Source organism: Mauremys reevesii, linkage group 13, assembly GCF_016161935.1.
Source record: "Mauremys reevesii isolate NIE-2019 linkage group 13, ASM1616193v1, whole genome shotgun sequence".
Lineage (NCBI taxonomy): Eukaryota > Metazoa > Chordata > Testudines > Geoemydidae > Mauremys > Mauremys reevesii.
The window spans coordinates 27843216-27857128 of record NC_052635.1 but is presented as its reverse complement, the minus strand read 5'-3'; the positions used below and the strand labels follow the sequence as shown (position 1 = coordinate 27857128).

The 13913-nt window shown below is 46.4% G+C and overlaps 2 long non-coding RNA genes across 2 annotated transcripts in view; both read right to left on the bottom strand.

The window, feature by feature from the left end:
- Positions 1-13913, bottom strand: part of LOC120381277 — a 301408-nt gene that overhangs the window by 246008 nt on the left and 41487 nt on the right. The gene's annotated exons all lie outside the window — the stretch shown is intronic.
- The window catches only part of LOC120381281, a 44761-nt gene that overhangs the window by 19704 nt on the left and 11144 nt on the right, over positions 1-13913 (bottom strand). The window contains exon 2 of the long non-coding RNA XR_005588007.1: positions 801-891. This is a non-coding gene — a long non-coding RNA (uncharacterized LOC120381281). The remainder of the gene's footprint in view (positions 1-800; positions 892-13913) is intronic.

Sequence of the window (13913 nt, the reverse complement as noted above, 5' to 3'; positions counted from 1 at the left end):
TTTTTCTTTGCCTTCTGGTTTTTCAGTAGTCCTTGGAGTGCACTCAGGTCACAAATTCAAAGTACTATGCAACCACCAGGGCTACAAAGTCACATTTTTAAATGAAAGCTGAGATTCTCATGAATACACACAGCTGTGGGAGCTCAGGCTATCAGAGAAAGCAGATATTACAAGACTGGCAAATTGCAAGAGTTGACAACTCAGTGTTTGTAATTCCGCAGTGATTGAAGGCTTATGAAAGGTAACATGCACATTAACCAGTAAGACCCAGACTGAGAAAAACATCTAAGCATATGAGTAGTCCCACCAAAGTCAAGTTAAAATACCCCATCATCTTAACTTAATCAAGAGGACTTAAAGTTAAACAAGAGCCTAAGAGTTCTGCTGGACTGGGACCTTATTGAACAGGAGAGCTTTCAAAATACAAACGGGTCTAAACCAGCACATCAGATCCAAACTCCAGGGATATTCACACCTACATCCAAGCTTCCTTGCTCAGACCTCTTTCTAGACTAGCATACAGATCAGTCATTGGATCCCTCTCCGACCTGGAATCCAGACCTCTTGGACTGAGTTCACCTATACTTATAAAAGTTGTTGGAATGCAGTTCTTTGTTCAGGTGAAGGGTCGAGTGGTTCTTGAGTTTTCTGAGCTACTTTCACCTACCCTTACGCCTAACACATTCCTTTGTCCCTCCTGACAGTAACTCTACTCCCTGTTGCACAGAACAGAACTTTGCAAAAGGTTTCCTGGATTTATAAACTTCTGCTCCTTTATTTTTAGTATGTACTGCAAGTACCTTGAACTCCTCTGCTCCTTCTTCTGACAGTGGCAGCCTTGGGTCAGGCCTCAGGGTGTCTCACCTTAGGTAGTATGTGGAGCTTTTCCATCTAAAGTGAGAAGTGCACATTTTAAAGGGACACTTGGGAAGCTAGCTCCAGTAAAGTTTACCACATGGCAGGCAGAAAGGAGGGAATCCAGTGTTCTAAAGAGTGGCACCTCCACCTTAAATATATAAATAAAGCAGGAGTTTATCATTTATTTATAAAACTATTTCTAATCTAATTCTTTGCACATTATCTAGGGGCAAAAGAAGCCACTCAGAAAAATGATTCTTAAGGAACTGCCACATAGAGAGGTTCTGATTAATATGCAAAACATAGATTATAAATAGATTTATAAATAAATGATCTACGGCTGCTTCTTTATTTATCTATGGATTTATGGAAATTTTAAAGGCTGAATTCTGATTAAATGAGAAGCACCATTTATGGTGGACTGGATGGCTCAAAGGGATTGGTAATGGAAAGTGACAATGAATTGGATTTGCATAGTACCTTTGAGTCAAAAGTATCCCAAGTGCTTTTCAGTGTGTGTATATATATAAGTGGTCACTTCATACATCACGGAAATATAGCCACCTCCAAAGAAGAAAGATAATACTTTACATCAATATCACCCTTCACCCAAGGATTTCAAAGCACTTTACACACTAATTAAGCCTCACAACATTGCCATGTGATAAGTATTATGCCCCTTGTACAGTATCATACAGCAAGTCCCATTCAAGCAGCGGTAGGTCTGGGAGTGGAACCAAGGGGTCCTCTTTGCAAATTCCTTGATCTAACTACTTTTCATCTCCAGGTCATCAGTTCTGATTTCAGACCAGACTGTGTATGACAAAAAGTTGTTCCCATGGCAGTGCAGTTGCCAAACCCCTGTATCCAGACCCTGAGCATTGGGATTATATTCTACAGCTTCCCTATAATGGACCTACCCCAACCCTAAAACTCAAAGTGTTCCTAATCCCAGTTCCCAGATTTGCAGCTCAGGCCCAGTTTCCTTTCACTGCTCCATTCTGTAGCGCGCACGCGCACACACACACACACACACACACACACACACAGTTAGGATCCTGAAAGGTCAAAGTGATGCTAAAGGCGCACACACACACACACACACACACACACACAGTTAGGATCCTGAAAGGTCAAAGTGACGCTAAAGGACAACTGTACAGACAAAAGTTTGTAGACAACTGCCTATTGTCCCTGGAACGAAGCATCTTTGCCCTGACTAGATGTACCTGCTCCACTCCTGCAGAAGCAGAAGGATGGCGTAGGAGGGACACAGCTGAATGCCTGGGAGCAGATTCAGCCTCTCCCTTTACCTTTTCTTAGAAAAAAAAAAGAGTTGAAGCATTTTCTCATATGGCAAAGCTGTGCTGCCAAGTCAGGTTTCACAGATGAACACTTCCCAAGGTGCCAGTTCTGCAATTCAGGGCCTGGCTGCTCTCCCCTGAGCATGATGGATAGCTTTAAAATGAAGGCAGTGCAAGAAGTACCAGCTGTCCAGGTACACGCTCTGGATTAGCATGATTGAACAGCCCCCTTCCCCTCCCAATCTCTGCCTCTGAGGGAGAAACAGGAACACATCCTAGCACTGCTGTGCTGGGGAAGGCAAACTGCTGAGAGACAAGTGATCCCAGCAGAGACAGACCTGCTGTGAGTTCCATTTTCTCATTAATTGGCTGGGTCCCTGTGGCCCCCAAGCCGACATGAATACCTAGGCTCAGACTGGAAGTGGCATGATTCCTCCCTGCCCTCTTTCATCACTTCACTTCCTGACGTCTCTGTCACCCCACCTGTACCACAGGGATTAGCAACGAATGGAGACCAAATCCACCAAACCAGTGTCCCCTCTCCAAAAACCAAACTAATCTCTATGCCTTCATAAAGACACTTCCCCCACACCGAAATGGAGCTTTGCCTTTCTCCTACTCCTAAGTCCTTGATCATACCAAGTAAGGTAGCTCACTCCAGAGGGCCACCACCAAATGAGGTCTGTCCAGTGACCAATAGTGACTCCACAGCATCCAGTCAATAGAGAACATTAGAACAGAATAATCACACCTTCTGCTACCACATCCCAGCTGTGGAGCCCACTCAGCACCGACAGGAGACTTGTAAATAGCAAGAGCTAAACATTTGGGCAATGGATTCCTCTAGTCCTCATACACTGGGAGTGCAGAGCCCAGGACTGAAATTTACCTCTTTGCATGGGCCCCTGGGAGGAGGGGACTTGGGGGATGGAGCCAGCATAATTACACTGGCATAATCTAGGAGGTGTTCAAAGGACAATTTCGCTTTGGGGAGTTGGATACCCAACTCTCTTTTTGTATCTTTAGGGCCTGAAGAGGAAATTTTTCATGTGCTCTGGATGAAAGTCACTAGATACATTACATGGTCCCAACTCCCTCAGGGGGCCCCTAACATTGATTTCACTCCCCCAGTAAATGAGCAATGCAGGAAATCCATTGACTAACTCAGCAGACTTCATCAGACACAGACAGATACGCTTGTTCAGGGAGCAGATTGCTGCCTATTGTCCAGTTATAATGCTGAATACAAGGAACCCCCTTTTGAATGAGCACTTGGTAATCCTCAGTAAACCTGTTAGAGAAAGTTACTGCAAATTTACTATTCAGGAAGACTGAACCTCAGAGATCTCCATGGTGCAGCCAAGAGTTGCTTCTGTTCAAAAATGCTTCCCTTATAGCTTCTTGTCTAGTCCTGCTGAGCTCCATCCCTAAACTTGAAGGCTTGCTTGTCCCATAGCACAGCCTCAAACTGGGATCCAAGTAGCACACCAAGGAAACTAACAACACTACCTGATCATCTGCCCTTAGACACCAGATAGAAGCAGGTGCATAGCAGGAAAGGGACATGGTTGTAAATAGGGCAGCCCTACCAAAACATCTCCAGATGGAGCACTGGGAAGAGGTTTTCAAAGGTGTCTAGGAACAATCAACAATCAAAGGGATGGGCCCACCCTGCTCCACTAAAGGGTCAGGGAGCAGCCAGTTCTGTTCTGAGAGAAGCCCAGCAGGCAGGTGCTGGGAATCAGCTGACCCAACTGGAGAGTCTTTAGTGATGGGTTTTGTTCCCTGCTAGTTCTATGAGGGACTCTTGACCAGGAGAGAGCTAAGCATATATTTTCCCTTGGCTGCAATAGAAGGCTACAGGAAGGCAAGCAGGTCCTACAGGCACCACTCCCCTCCCCACCCGCAAGCTCGGGGAGGTCCAGACTCTATTAACTTGGTTGCCAGTGCTCCCAAGGGGATTATTCAGGAGCTACAGATTGCTAGGGGACAGAGACACCTGGCCATTTCCCCTACTCTGGTAGCAAGCAGCAGGGTCTTGAGTAGTAGGGCTTACAGACCTCCCTGAAATATTTCTCTGAGTGGACTCGAAGAAAGGGAGGATGCACAGTGGCCCTATCAGAGAGGATTCCTGGTGCACAGAGGAGTGTAGCACAAGGCATGCAGATGAGAATGGAGGGCAAATGAGGGAACCACAGAGATAGGAGTTGAGAGGTAATACTTCCAAGGGAGCTTGGCGGCCCGGGAGGATGCAGCACTAGAAGGTGCAGCTTGTGCTGCACTAACCTCCTGATGCTCGTTGGGACCTGAAGGGCTGGGGCATGTTTAGTGCTAGCATAAATGACACATACATACATAGAAATTATGCCTCTTAGCTCTGCTATTTTCAGAGGAGACACTGCAAGAGCAGGCATTGCTCCTTGGCTGATGCTGCTGCACAGCTTTGGGTTCAGTCCTTTCTGCTTCCCCCTTTGTGCACTGAGCTTTCCCACACAGGTGAGCCACCTGGTGAAAGGGTTACTAAGGAGGCCATGTGTTTGAAGCAAGGATGCCAGAAAGGAGTATTTGTTAGTGCAGCTCTCTGCTCTGGGCTCTTCCTTGCAGCCGAGTTCTTTGAAAAACAAACAACCTCTGTGAATCCTGCCCTATAACTGGGAACTGTGACTATAGAAAACACCACATCAATGCTCATCAGTGAGGGCAAGACCTTTATGTCAATGTTCATTTACAGAACAAATGCTCTGTGGTATCCTCCACGGAGTTGTAAATATCCCAATTGTACTAACGCAGGAAGAGCTGTTGCCCTATGGCTCTGGTCAGTTTTAATGGGAAAGCTAGGTTAGTGAAAACAGAGCCAACCCACTCCTCCCCCCCGATGCAGGCAAGATTTCTAGAGATCCTATTCCCCAAATATAACCTACATTTCTGGTGTACCAGCAGAGATACAGTGGTTTATAGAACATGTATTATGGCATTTTTCTTCAAGTGCTTTTCATCCTTGGCATGGGCACTAACACGGGAGGAACTGCCACTGATAGAAATGCATATTTCAGCAATGTGGTGGCATGATCTATGGCTGTGCCATTTCTAATGGGAGCGTAGAATATACGCAAGCCACAGAGGAGCTGCATCCTGAACTCTTCCCTAGTATTAACTTAATGCTATGTTTCCTTTCAGTATATTATTCATCTACAAGATGAACTGAAGAGGTATTGTAGAGAATTCAAACAGGGTGTGGTTCCTGAACAGTTGTGCACTCCTTGGCCAAAGGGAAAGATCTGAGTCAATAAATGTATAAAATAAATTTACACTGATCCAAAACATTGCAAAAATTTTTGACATTTCCAAGTTTTCTATTTTGCAGTTTGAAATGGACCCATTTTTCTGACTGTTGCTAAAAACAGAGCTGTTTTTGTTTACTGAACTTTTTTTAAAAATGAAGAAAAAAAAGTCAGTTACTTTGCAAAACCTTTCAATGAAAAATTTCAACCAGCTTTAAAAATATACATCTACTCCTGTCTATCTACACAACCATAAACCCTTCAGCCACACCACTTAGGAAGTAGAATGCCTCCCAGCACTCCAACAGTGCAGCTCTGGTTCAAAGAGCCTCAGCTGAGCCCAGATTATGTTAATATCTACATTGTTCATGAGCGATCTTGGTGTCTACTAGAATATGCATGGGGCTGGAAGCTCACACAGACCTACCGTTGAGTGATGAGTGAGTCACTATTCCTCATGTATAAGTTCTACCACCAACCTACCTTCCGTGGTTGTTGTGAGCCACAATTTATTGTTTAAGAGCTTTCTTTTAAAACCTATAAAAGTGCAGGGTGCTGATAGCACAACTGTATTCACCTGAGTAATCCTTATAAATCCATGGGGGTAGGGAGAGGGGAGGGATAAAGATTACTTACATGTGTTAGGGTTACCAGATCAGGCCCCTGTTAGAACTGGTAAAAAACCCAAACATTTTAATGTTTAATGAAATAATCCAATTTGACCAAAAATATCAAAATTTCAAACATTTGGCCACCTATATGTACAGTAAAAATTAGCAAAATCTAAAAGACTTCTCACCCTATTTCTCTCATTTTTGGGTCTTTCAGGGCAGCATCTATAGCAGGGGTGGGCAAACTACGGCCGGGCAAACTATGGCCCATGGGCCACATCCGGCCCGTGGGACCATCCTGCCCAGCCCCCGAGCTCCTGGCCCAGGTGGCTAGTCCACGGCCTCTCCCATGCTGTCCCGCCTCCCCCACAGCCTCAGCTTGCTCCGCCACAATGCTCTGGGCAGCAGGGCTGTGAGCTCCTGGGTCAGCCTGGCCTGACGCAGTCTCTGTGCTGCGTGGTGCCGGTGGCAGCGGCAGGGCCCAGCTCCAGCCAGGCAGCGTGGCTGTAGCACCGCCAGCCACCGGTGCTCCAGGCAGCGCAGTAACAGGGCAGGGAGCATTGGATAAAGGGCAGGAGATTTCAGGGTGGTGGTCAGGGGTGGGGGTGTGGATGGTGGTTGGGGGGAAATAGGGGTCCTGGGAGGCAGTCAGGAAGGATGGGGGGTTGGATGGGGTAGGGGTCCTGGGAGGGCCATCAGGAATGAGAGGAGAGGTTGGATTGGGCAGCGGGGGTCCAGGGACAGTCAGGGAACGGGGGAAGGGGGGGTGGATGGGGCAAGAGTCCTGGGGGGTAGATAGGAGGTGGGGGCCGGGCCACAACCCACTCCCCTAACCGACCCTCCATACAATTTATGAAACCCGATGCGGCCCCTCAGGCCAAAAAATTTACCCACCCCTGATCTATAATATTCTGCTTCACTGGATTCTACATAAGCAGTGAAAGCAATTCAGTTCTTGACTACGATTCAAAATATGTTTACCACTTTGCCGTCTATTTCAGGGCCCAGTTATGTATGTTGGGAGTACTCGCACGCAGAGGGTTAAAAAAAATGTTTCTCTTAGCTGGGATTTTAAGCTTATCAATTGAAAGGATCATCAATTTCCATCCCAACTGCCTGTTAAATCAGATCTAGATAAAATGGCTTAAGTATCACATCCTACCACCACATCATAAGGAAAAGGAGCAATGAATAGTTCCATCCTGTGCTTTCCATAAAGCAGGAGTTTTATTCCTGCTATTTTCTTCCAGCCCTGGCAAGAGAAGGGTTGGCAGAAAGAGGCAACAAATAGCCTCAGCAAGGGGTCTCAACTGCTCCAGGTAGTCTCTGGTGTCTGGACACTTCTGTGCAACACAGAGCTCAACTGGCCATTTCAGCTATTGGCAGCTCTTTCCATCCTGCATTTAATAATAGTGGATGTGTCTCATTTCACCAGCTGCTGCTATAGCCTTGTATTGAACCAGCCTGTAAACCACTTTGGGGATCCTTGGCCCTCACACTGTTTAATGCTGCAGCAAGCAATCCCTGGGGAAACAGAGGAAGGCAAAAAGAACAGGAGTACTTGTGGCACCTTAAAGACTAACAAATTTATTTTAGCATGAGCTTTCGTGAGCTACAGCTCACTTCTTCGGATGCATAGAATGGAACACACAGACAGGAGATATTTATACATACAGAGAACATGAAAAGGTGGAAGTATGCATAACAACAGGAAAAGTCTAATCAATTGAGATGAGCTCTTATCAGCAGGAAGAAAAAAAACTTTTTGAAGTGATAATTAAGATGGCCAATAGAAGGTGTGAGGAGAACTTAACATAGGGAAATAGATTCAATTAGTGTAATGACCCAACCATTCCCAGTCTTTGTTTAGGCCAGAGTTAATTGTATCTAATTTGCATATTAATTCGAGTTCAGCAGTTTCTCTTTGGAGTCTGTTTTTGAAGTTTTTTTGTTGCAAAATTGCCACCTTCAAGTCTGTCACTGAGTGGTTAGAGAGGTTGAAGTGTTCTCCCACTGGTTTTTGAATGTTATGATTCCTGATGTCAGATTTGTGTCCATTTATTCTTTTGCGTAGAGACTGTCCGGTTTGGCCAATGTACATGGCAGAGGGGCATTGCTGGCACATGATGGCATATCACGTTGCCATCATGTGCCAGCAATGCCCCTCTGCCATGTACACTGGCCAAACCAAGCCCCTCTGCCTTGGATTTCTTCCTACTGTAGTCTGTCAGCTGGCCTCCCCCCAGTCACCCTTCTTTCAGGGCCAGCACTCGCAGAGCTCTCCCCTGGAAACCTCCAATAAATCTCACACCAAAAGTATCAACGTAACCAATTTCTGACCTTCTCAGGATTGACCTTTCATGCCTCTTAAATTCCCCTTGCTCTGTTCCTCCACTGAACGCCTCCCAGGGGTTCTCTCCCTGGAAGTCCAGCCTTTCTGTCAGGCTTCCTCACCACAGAGCCTGCTCCCCTCCCAGGGCCTGCTCTGTCTCTCGCCTGGCCTCTGGCCAGCCCCTCTATTTAGGAGAGAATCCTAGAGCTCCGAGTTACCTCCTTGACCCTCACAGTCTCTCCACTCTAGTCCCAGATAGCAACTGCAGAGTTTTCCACTCTCCCTGCAGTCCCCTCTTGCTCCAGATTTTTCTTTCTTTGTAGTCATCACCCAGCTCCTTCCTCATCTGGGCTTCACCTTGCAGTAGGCCTGGCCACCCTCCAGATGCAGTCAGGTAGCACAATTAGCCTCTCTAGTTCCAGTTAACCAACCCTTTTAGTGTCAGTGTGGAGTATGCATCCATCACAGGTAGTATCCCTTTAAGGAGTATAGGAGCCCTCAAATATACAAGGCCTGACTAGCTACATACTGCTGCTCTGGCTGGTTTCAGACTTTCTATAGCACAGTGAGCACCACTAAAGGATTCAAACTATTTAAAGGGATACTGCCTTATTCCTACACACTGCAATCTTTATAGGGTCATTCAGGCAAGGAGCTGACAGCATTTGCCAACATTCATAACTGAAGCCTCAACACATCCCCCCCACATGGTGGAAAAATAGCACCCCCATTTTTAGTTGGGAAAACTGAGCGGGGGAAGGAGGAAAAAAGGAATGCAGCTCAGGCAAGGTCACAGAATAGAACTGAATTCCGTGATCTAACCACTAGACAAACTAATGCAGGATACAGATTTAGGAAGGTGATGACAAAGCAGATTTCATTTGCAGCAATGCAGGGTAGCAAGTGGGAGGGAGAGAAAGAAGAAAAGACACAAGATAGCTTTGAGCCAAAACCTTGTTTTTTTAAAATAAATAAATAAATAAAAACCAAAGCTCAGTGAGTAATGAGGTCTCTGATGCTAGATTGTCCAGGTTTCCTAATTAGTCAGTGTTTAGCCACATATCAGAGCCTCCTCCATTCCCCATCCCATGTTCAGAGAGTTACTGCTGATTGGACTTTTTTGCAACAGAGCAGTAAAAGGACGAACAGCACTAATTATGTCCTCAGGTTATGGGACCACTGGGTATTCCACTCTTCTTGAGGTGGGCAGACAACACGGCAATGGGAGCACCACAGCCTTTCTGACAGCCTTAATTCTGGTGGGCTGCTGGGTACAGGCATCTCTACTGCTGGAGGATTTATAGAAAAAGATATGGACTGTAGCTGCTCTTTCCATTTGTTACTAACATGGAAAAAGATGCATTCCATCCTGCTAAGCAAGCCAGAACACAGATGGCCAGGGGCTCCCTACCAGCGATAGATGTGCTAGTCCTGGTACTTCGGCTTTCATAGCACATTACCTAGTACTGGAACCTGCAACTGGCATCCCTGCCTACACCTTTATGTGACTGTGCTGGGACTGTGCAACTACTGCTCGACATGCAGTGGTGTGACCTACAATAGAGCTTAATCTGCTCCAACTCCCAGCATACTGCAAGCAAAGGTAAATGAAATAGTACAAAGAGGCTTTGTACTACTGGGGCTTCACACCTGCAGAAACAAGCACATCCCTAGAAATCTCATGTGATTTAAAACATCAAGATGTTTCCAGTCCAACTCCGAGACTAGAGACATCTGGATACACTGATAAGCATTCACATTTCCAGATGCCAGTCAAACCAATCTACCCACATTTTGAAGAGCCTAGTGCAAAGAGTAATAGACTGGGTTTCAGGAGGCCTAGGTTCTAGTCTTAGCTCTGACACAGCCTTGCTGGGTGACCATGGGCAAGTCATTTCACCTCTGACCAGGGCCGGCTTTAGGCCAATTCAAAGCCTCAGGCCCTTTAAATTGCCACCAGAGCCCCACTGAAATAGCCCCTGAACCCCACTGCTTTGCTGCTGCTGCTACCCTGGTGGGGAGGAGGAGGAGGCACCAGGGTGGGCGGTACCCCTGTACCCGCACCCCTGCCTGCACCCAGCGCCTCCCTGCCCTGCCTGCAGCCAGCCCCTGCCCGCACCAGCCCCGCACCTCCTGCCCTGTCTCCAGACAACCCCTGCCGCACGCCCTGCCTGAAGCCAGCCAGTCCCGCACTCCTCTGTGTCCAGCGCTGCCAACCCTTGCCACACCCCCCTGCAGCCCTACCTGAAGCCAGTCAGCCCACCCCACACACCCCTGCCTCCAGCCAGCCCCACACCCCTTGCCCTGCTTGCAGCCAGACCCTACCTCCAGTCAGCCCCTGCCCTGCCTCCAGCCAGCCCCATGTCCACTGCTGCCCTGCAGTTCCCAGGGCAGTAACCCTGCTTCAATGAGGGGGCAGGGAGCAGCTGGGACCACACATGGGCACACCCTAGGGTGTCCAGAGAGCAAATGTGAAAAATTGGAACAGGGGTGGGGGTAACAGGAGCCTATATAAGAAAAAGAACCCCAAATCGGGACTGTCCCTATAAAATCTGGACATCTGGACACATCCACACACATGAAACGGAGCTCAGTTCTAGTTCAGGCTCATCTTTTTAAAAAAGAACTTTAGGTCTGGTTAACGTACATCTGTATTTTCCCAGACATGTCCAGCTTTTTGGTTCTTAAATCGCCATCCGGGAGGAATTTTTTAAAATACGGACGTATGGTAACCCTATTGGTACAAAAAATACATACTGTGGCACATCCCTTAAAGCAGAACGTTTAAGAAATGAAAGGCTTTTTACATGTTTTTTTTCTTCCTAAAGCCGGCCCTGCCTCTGACTCAGTTTCCCCATCTGTAAAGTGGGGAAAATGATACTTAACTATTTTATGAAGTGCTTTGAGAACACTATTGATTAACAGTGCTACGTAAGAGCTAAGTATTCATTATTATTTATTATTAATAAGTATTATCATCAACACCCCCATCCCCCTAGGAGTTTAAAATTCTGGGCCAAATTTTCAAGATGGAGAAGTGCAGATTCATGTAGAAAAATAGAAATACTCGCATGCAATTGCAAGTTCACCTTTTTCCTCACAAGGTTGATGCAGTTGTTCACACCAATTTAGTAAATAGGATACAAATTCCTAATTGGCTGTCTAGCTAGCCCAGAGCCAGAGCATTCACCAGTTTACACATGCCGTTGCAGCAACCACATAACGTGGTACTCCTTGTCCTGACAGGCAAATAAAGAAATAACCAGAGCAGTGATTGCTTGGTATCAGATCAGTAATTAACCTTGGACTTGAGAACCAGGAACCATCAGGGTATAAAATTGACTGGGGGAGTGGAATCACTACAGGACCTTACATATAAGCTAGAGCTGGTTGAAAAAAAAGGAAAATGGGAGGGGTGGAGAGAATCACATTTCCAAAAGAGAGAGACTAGAAGAGTCTGAGTAGAAGGCAAAAATGAAGTTGGGCATGGCTGACTTTTGTCCTCAAGCTGGTGGACAGACCCTCCAGACTAAATCCCTGTTTTATACGACTCTAAGGGCAGGTCCATACTCACCGCGCGGGTCGACGCGGTGAGTTCGACTTCTCCGAGTTCGAACTATCGCGTCTAATCAAGATGCGATAGTTCGAACTCCCCGCGCGCTCCGGTCAACTCCGGAACTCCACCACCGCGAACGGCGGTGGCGGAGTCGACCTTGGAGCCGCGGAGTTCGACCCCGCCGCGTCTGGACGGGTAAGTCAGTCGAACTAAGGTAGTTCGACTTCAGCTACGCTATTCGCGTAGCTGAAGTCGCGTACCTTAGTTCGATACTCCCCCGCCCCCCCGTACTGTAGACCAGACCTAAGAATTGCATTCCTCCAGTGATAAGCAATGCCTAGGTAGACAAGGAGAAAACCGTTGAGACATATGTACTTTCCTGTAGCAGTAGAGGTAACCAATGAAGAACACCTTTGGTCACAGCAGAGAAAGGTTCTTCTTTTGCCCTTGGTAAGTTCACTCTAATTGAAAATGAGGAGGACTGGAATTCCCTGGTAAATATTGCCACCATCCCAGGTTAGCTGTTACTGGCATAGGTTACTGGTTATGAATCTTGAAAAGTGGTGTTGAGAAAGCTGTTCCTACAGTATTCAGCCTGGAAACTGGATTAACAGAACTCACATAAAGATGTCCTCCATGTGATTTCTGGCCTAACTTTGTGGGCTCAAGAGGTTCAGACAGTGTTAAGCAGCATCTAGACTCATGAGTGTTTATCCACATAAAATTCAACCCCTGAACAGAGAAACTAGGACCAAACTCCTGGCTCCAAATACCCAAATTCTGGAGAAACTCAAATCCAGCCAGATCTGTAGCTCAGACCCATGTGTTTTGGAGGTTCCCCACTATCTCTAGTTGTCAGCTGTCAATTCCCTTGTCTGAATGGTAAAATCAGGAAGTGAAAGGAAAATATCCTGACCTGGAAATTATGGGAGAGTTACATTTATTCTGACAATTCAAAATATCCCAAAGAGCAGCACCTTTCGTACTTACCTTCAGACAGGAGGGGTCAGATTTGCTAAAGTTTAAGGCAGGCATTTGTGCATGTACTTTAGGTGTGTGATCTCCACATCTGCATGCAAGGTTACCTGATTTGTATGTGCAATCATGGTATTGCTATGCGGTCTTGTAGAAAGTAGATCCAGGCATGCCAATTATTGCAGTAGTGTTCAGGGGCCCAAACTAAGATTGGGGTCCTGTTGTACTAGGCACAGTACAAATACATAGTAAGAATCCCTGCTTGAAAGAGCTTACCATTTAAAATTGACTAGACAGACAAAAGGGGAGAGAAAGAAGACGGGGAACTGAGGTACAGAGATTATAGGTATGTCTACACTTACAGCAGCGGGTAGAGTACAGACACTGCATTCCCAGCTAGCCTGGGTTTAAGTAGTAGAGTAGATGGTGAGATACTTCTTAGCTAAATACCGTAGGGTAAGTGCTTTTCACGCCTGAACCTAGGGTACATACCTGCATGGGCTTTTTACACACCAAAGCAATGCCTCCCACATCTCTACTGTAACTTTTTAGCAGTATAATGTCCCACTGCCAGTCATTCACTGTAGCATGTAGCTATACATGTAGTACCAGTAATCTACATGCTGCTGTAAATATCAACACAGCTTAAGTGACTTGCCCAGGCCACACAGGAAGTCTGTGGACAAGCTGAGAATGGAACTCATCTCCCAAGTCCTCATTCAATGCTTTGACCACACAGCCATCCCTTCATGAGCACCTACAGGTTTAATACAATTAGCAAAGCTGCAGCAGTCTGCACCTTACAATCCCAGATCCTGCTCCAAATGACCTACAGTAGTGCTAAGGTTCTCAAGTTAAGGCAACGGGGCGATCCTAAATGGATGCACCACTACTGTTTCACATGAAGTTTGTTGAAAATATGGCCCAAAGCCTAACCCTCTGTTACTGTGTAACAAGATGACCCTCTGAGGCTTTCTACCACCACAACACTAGACA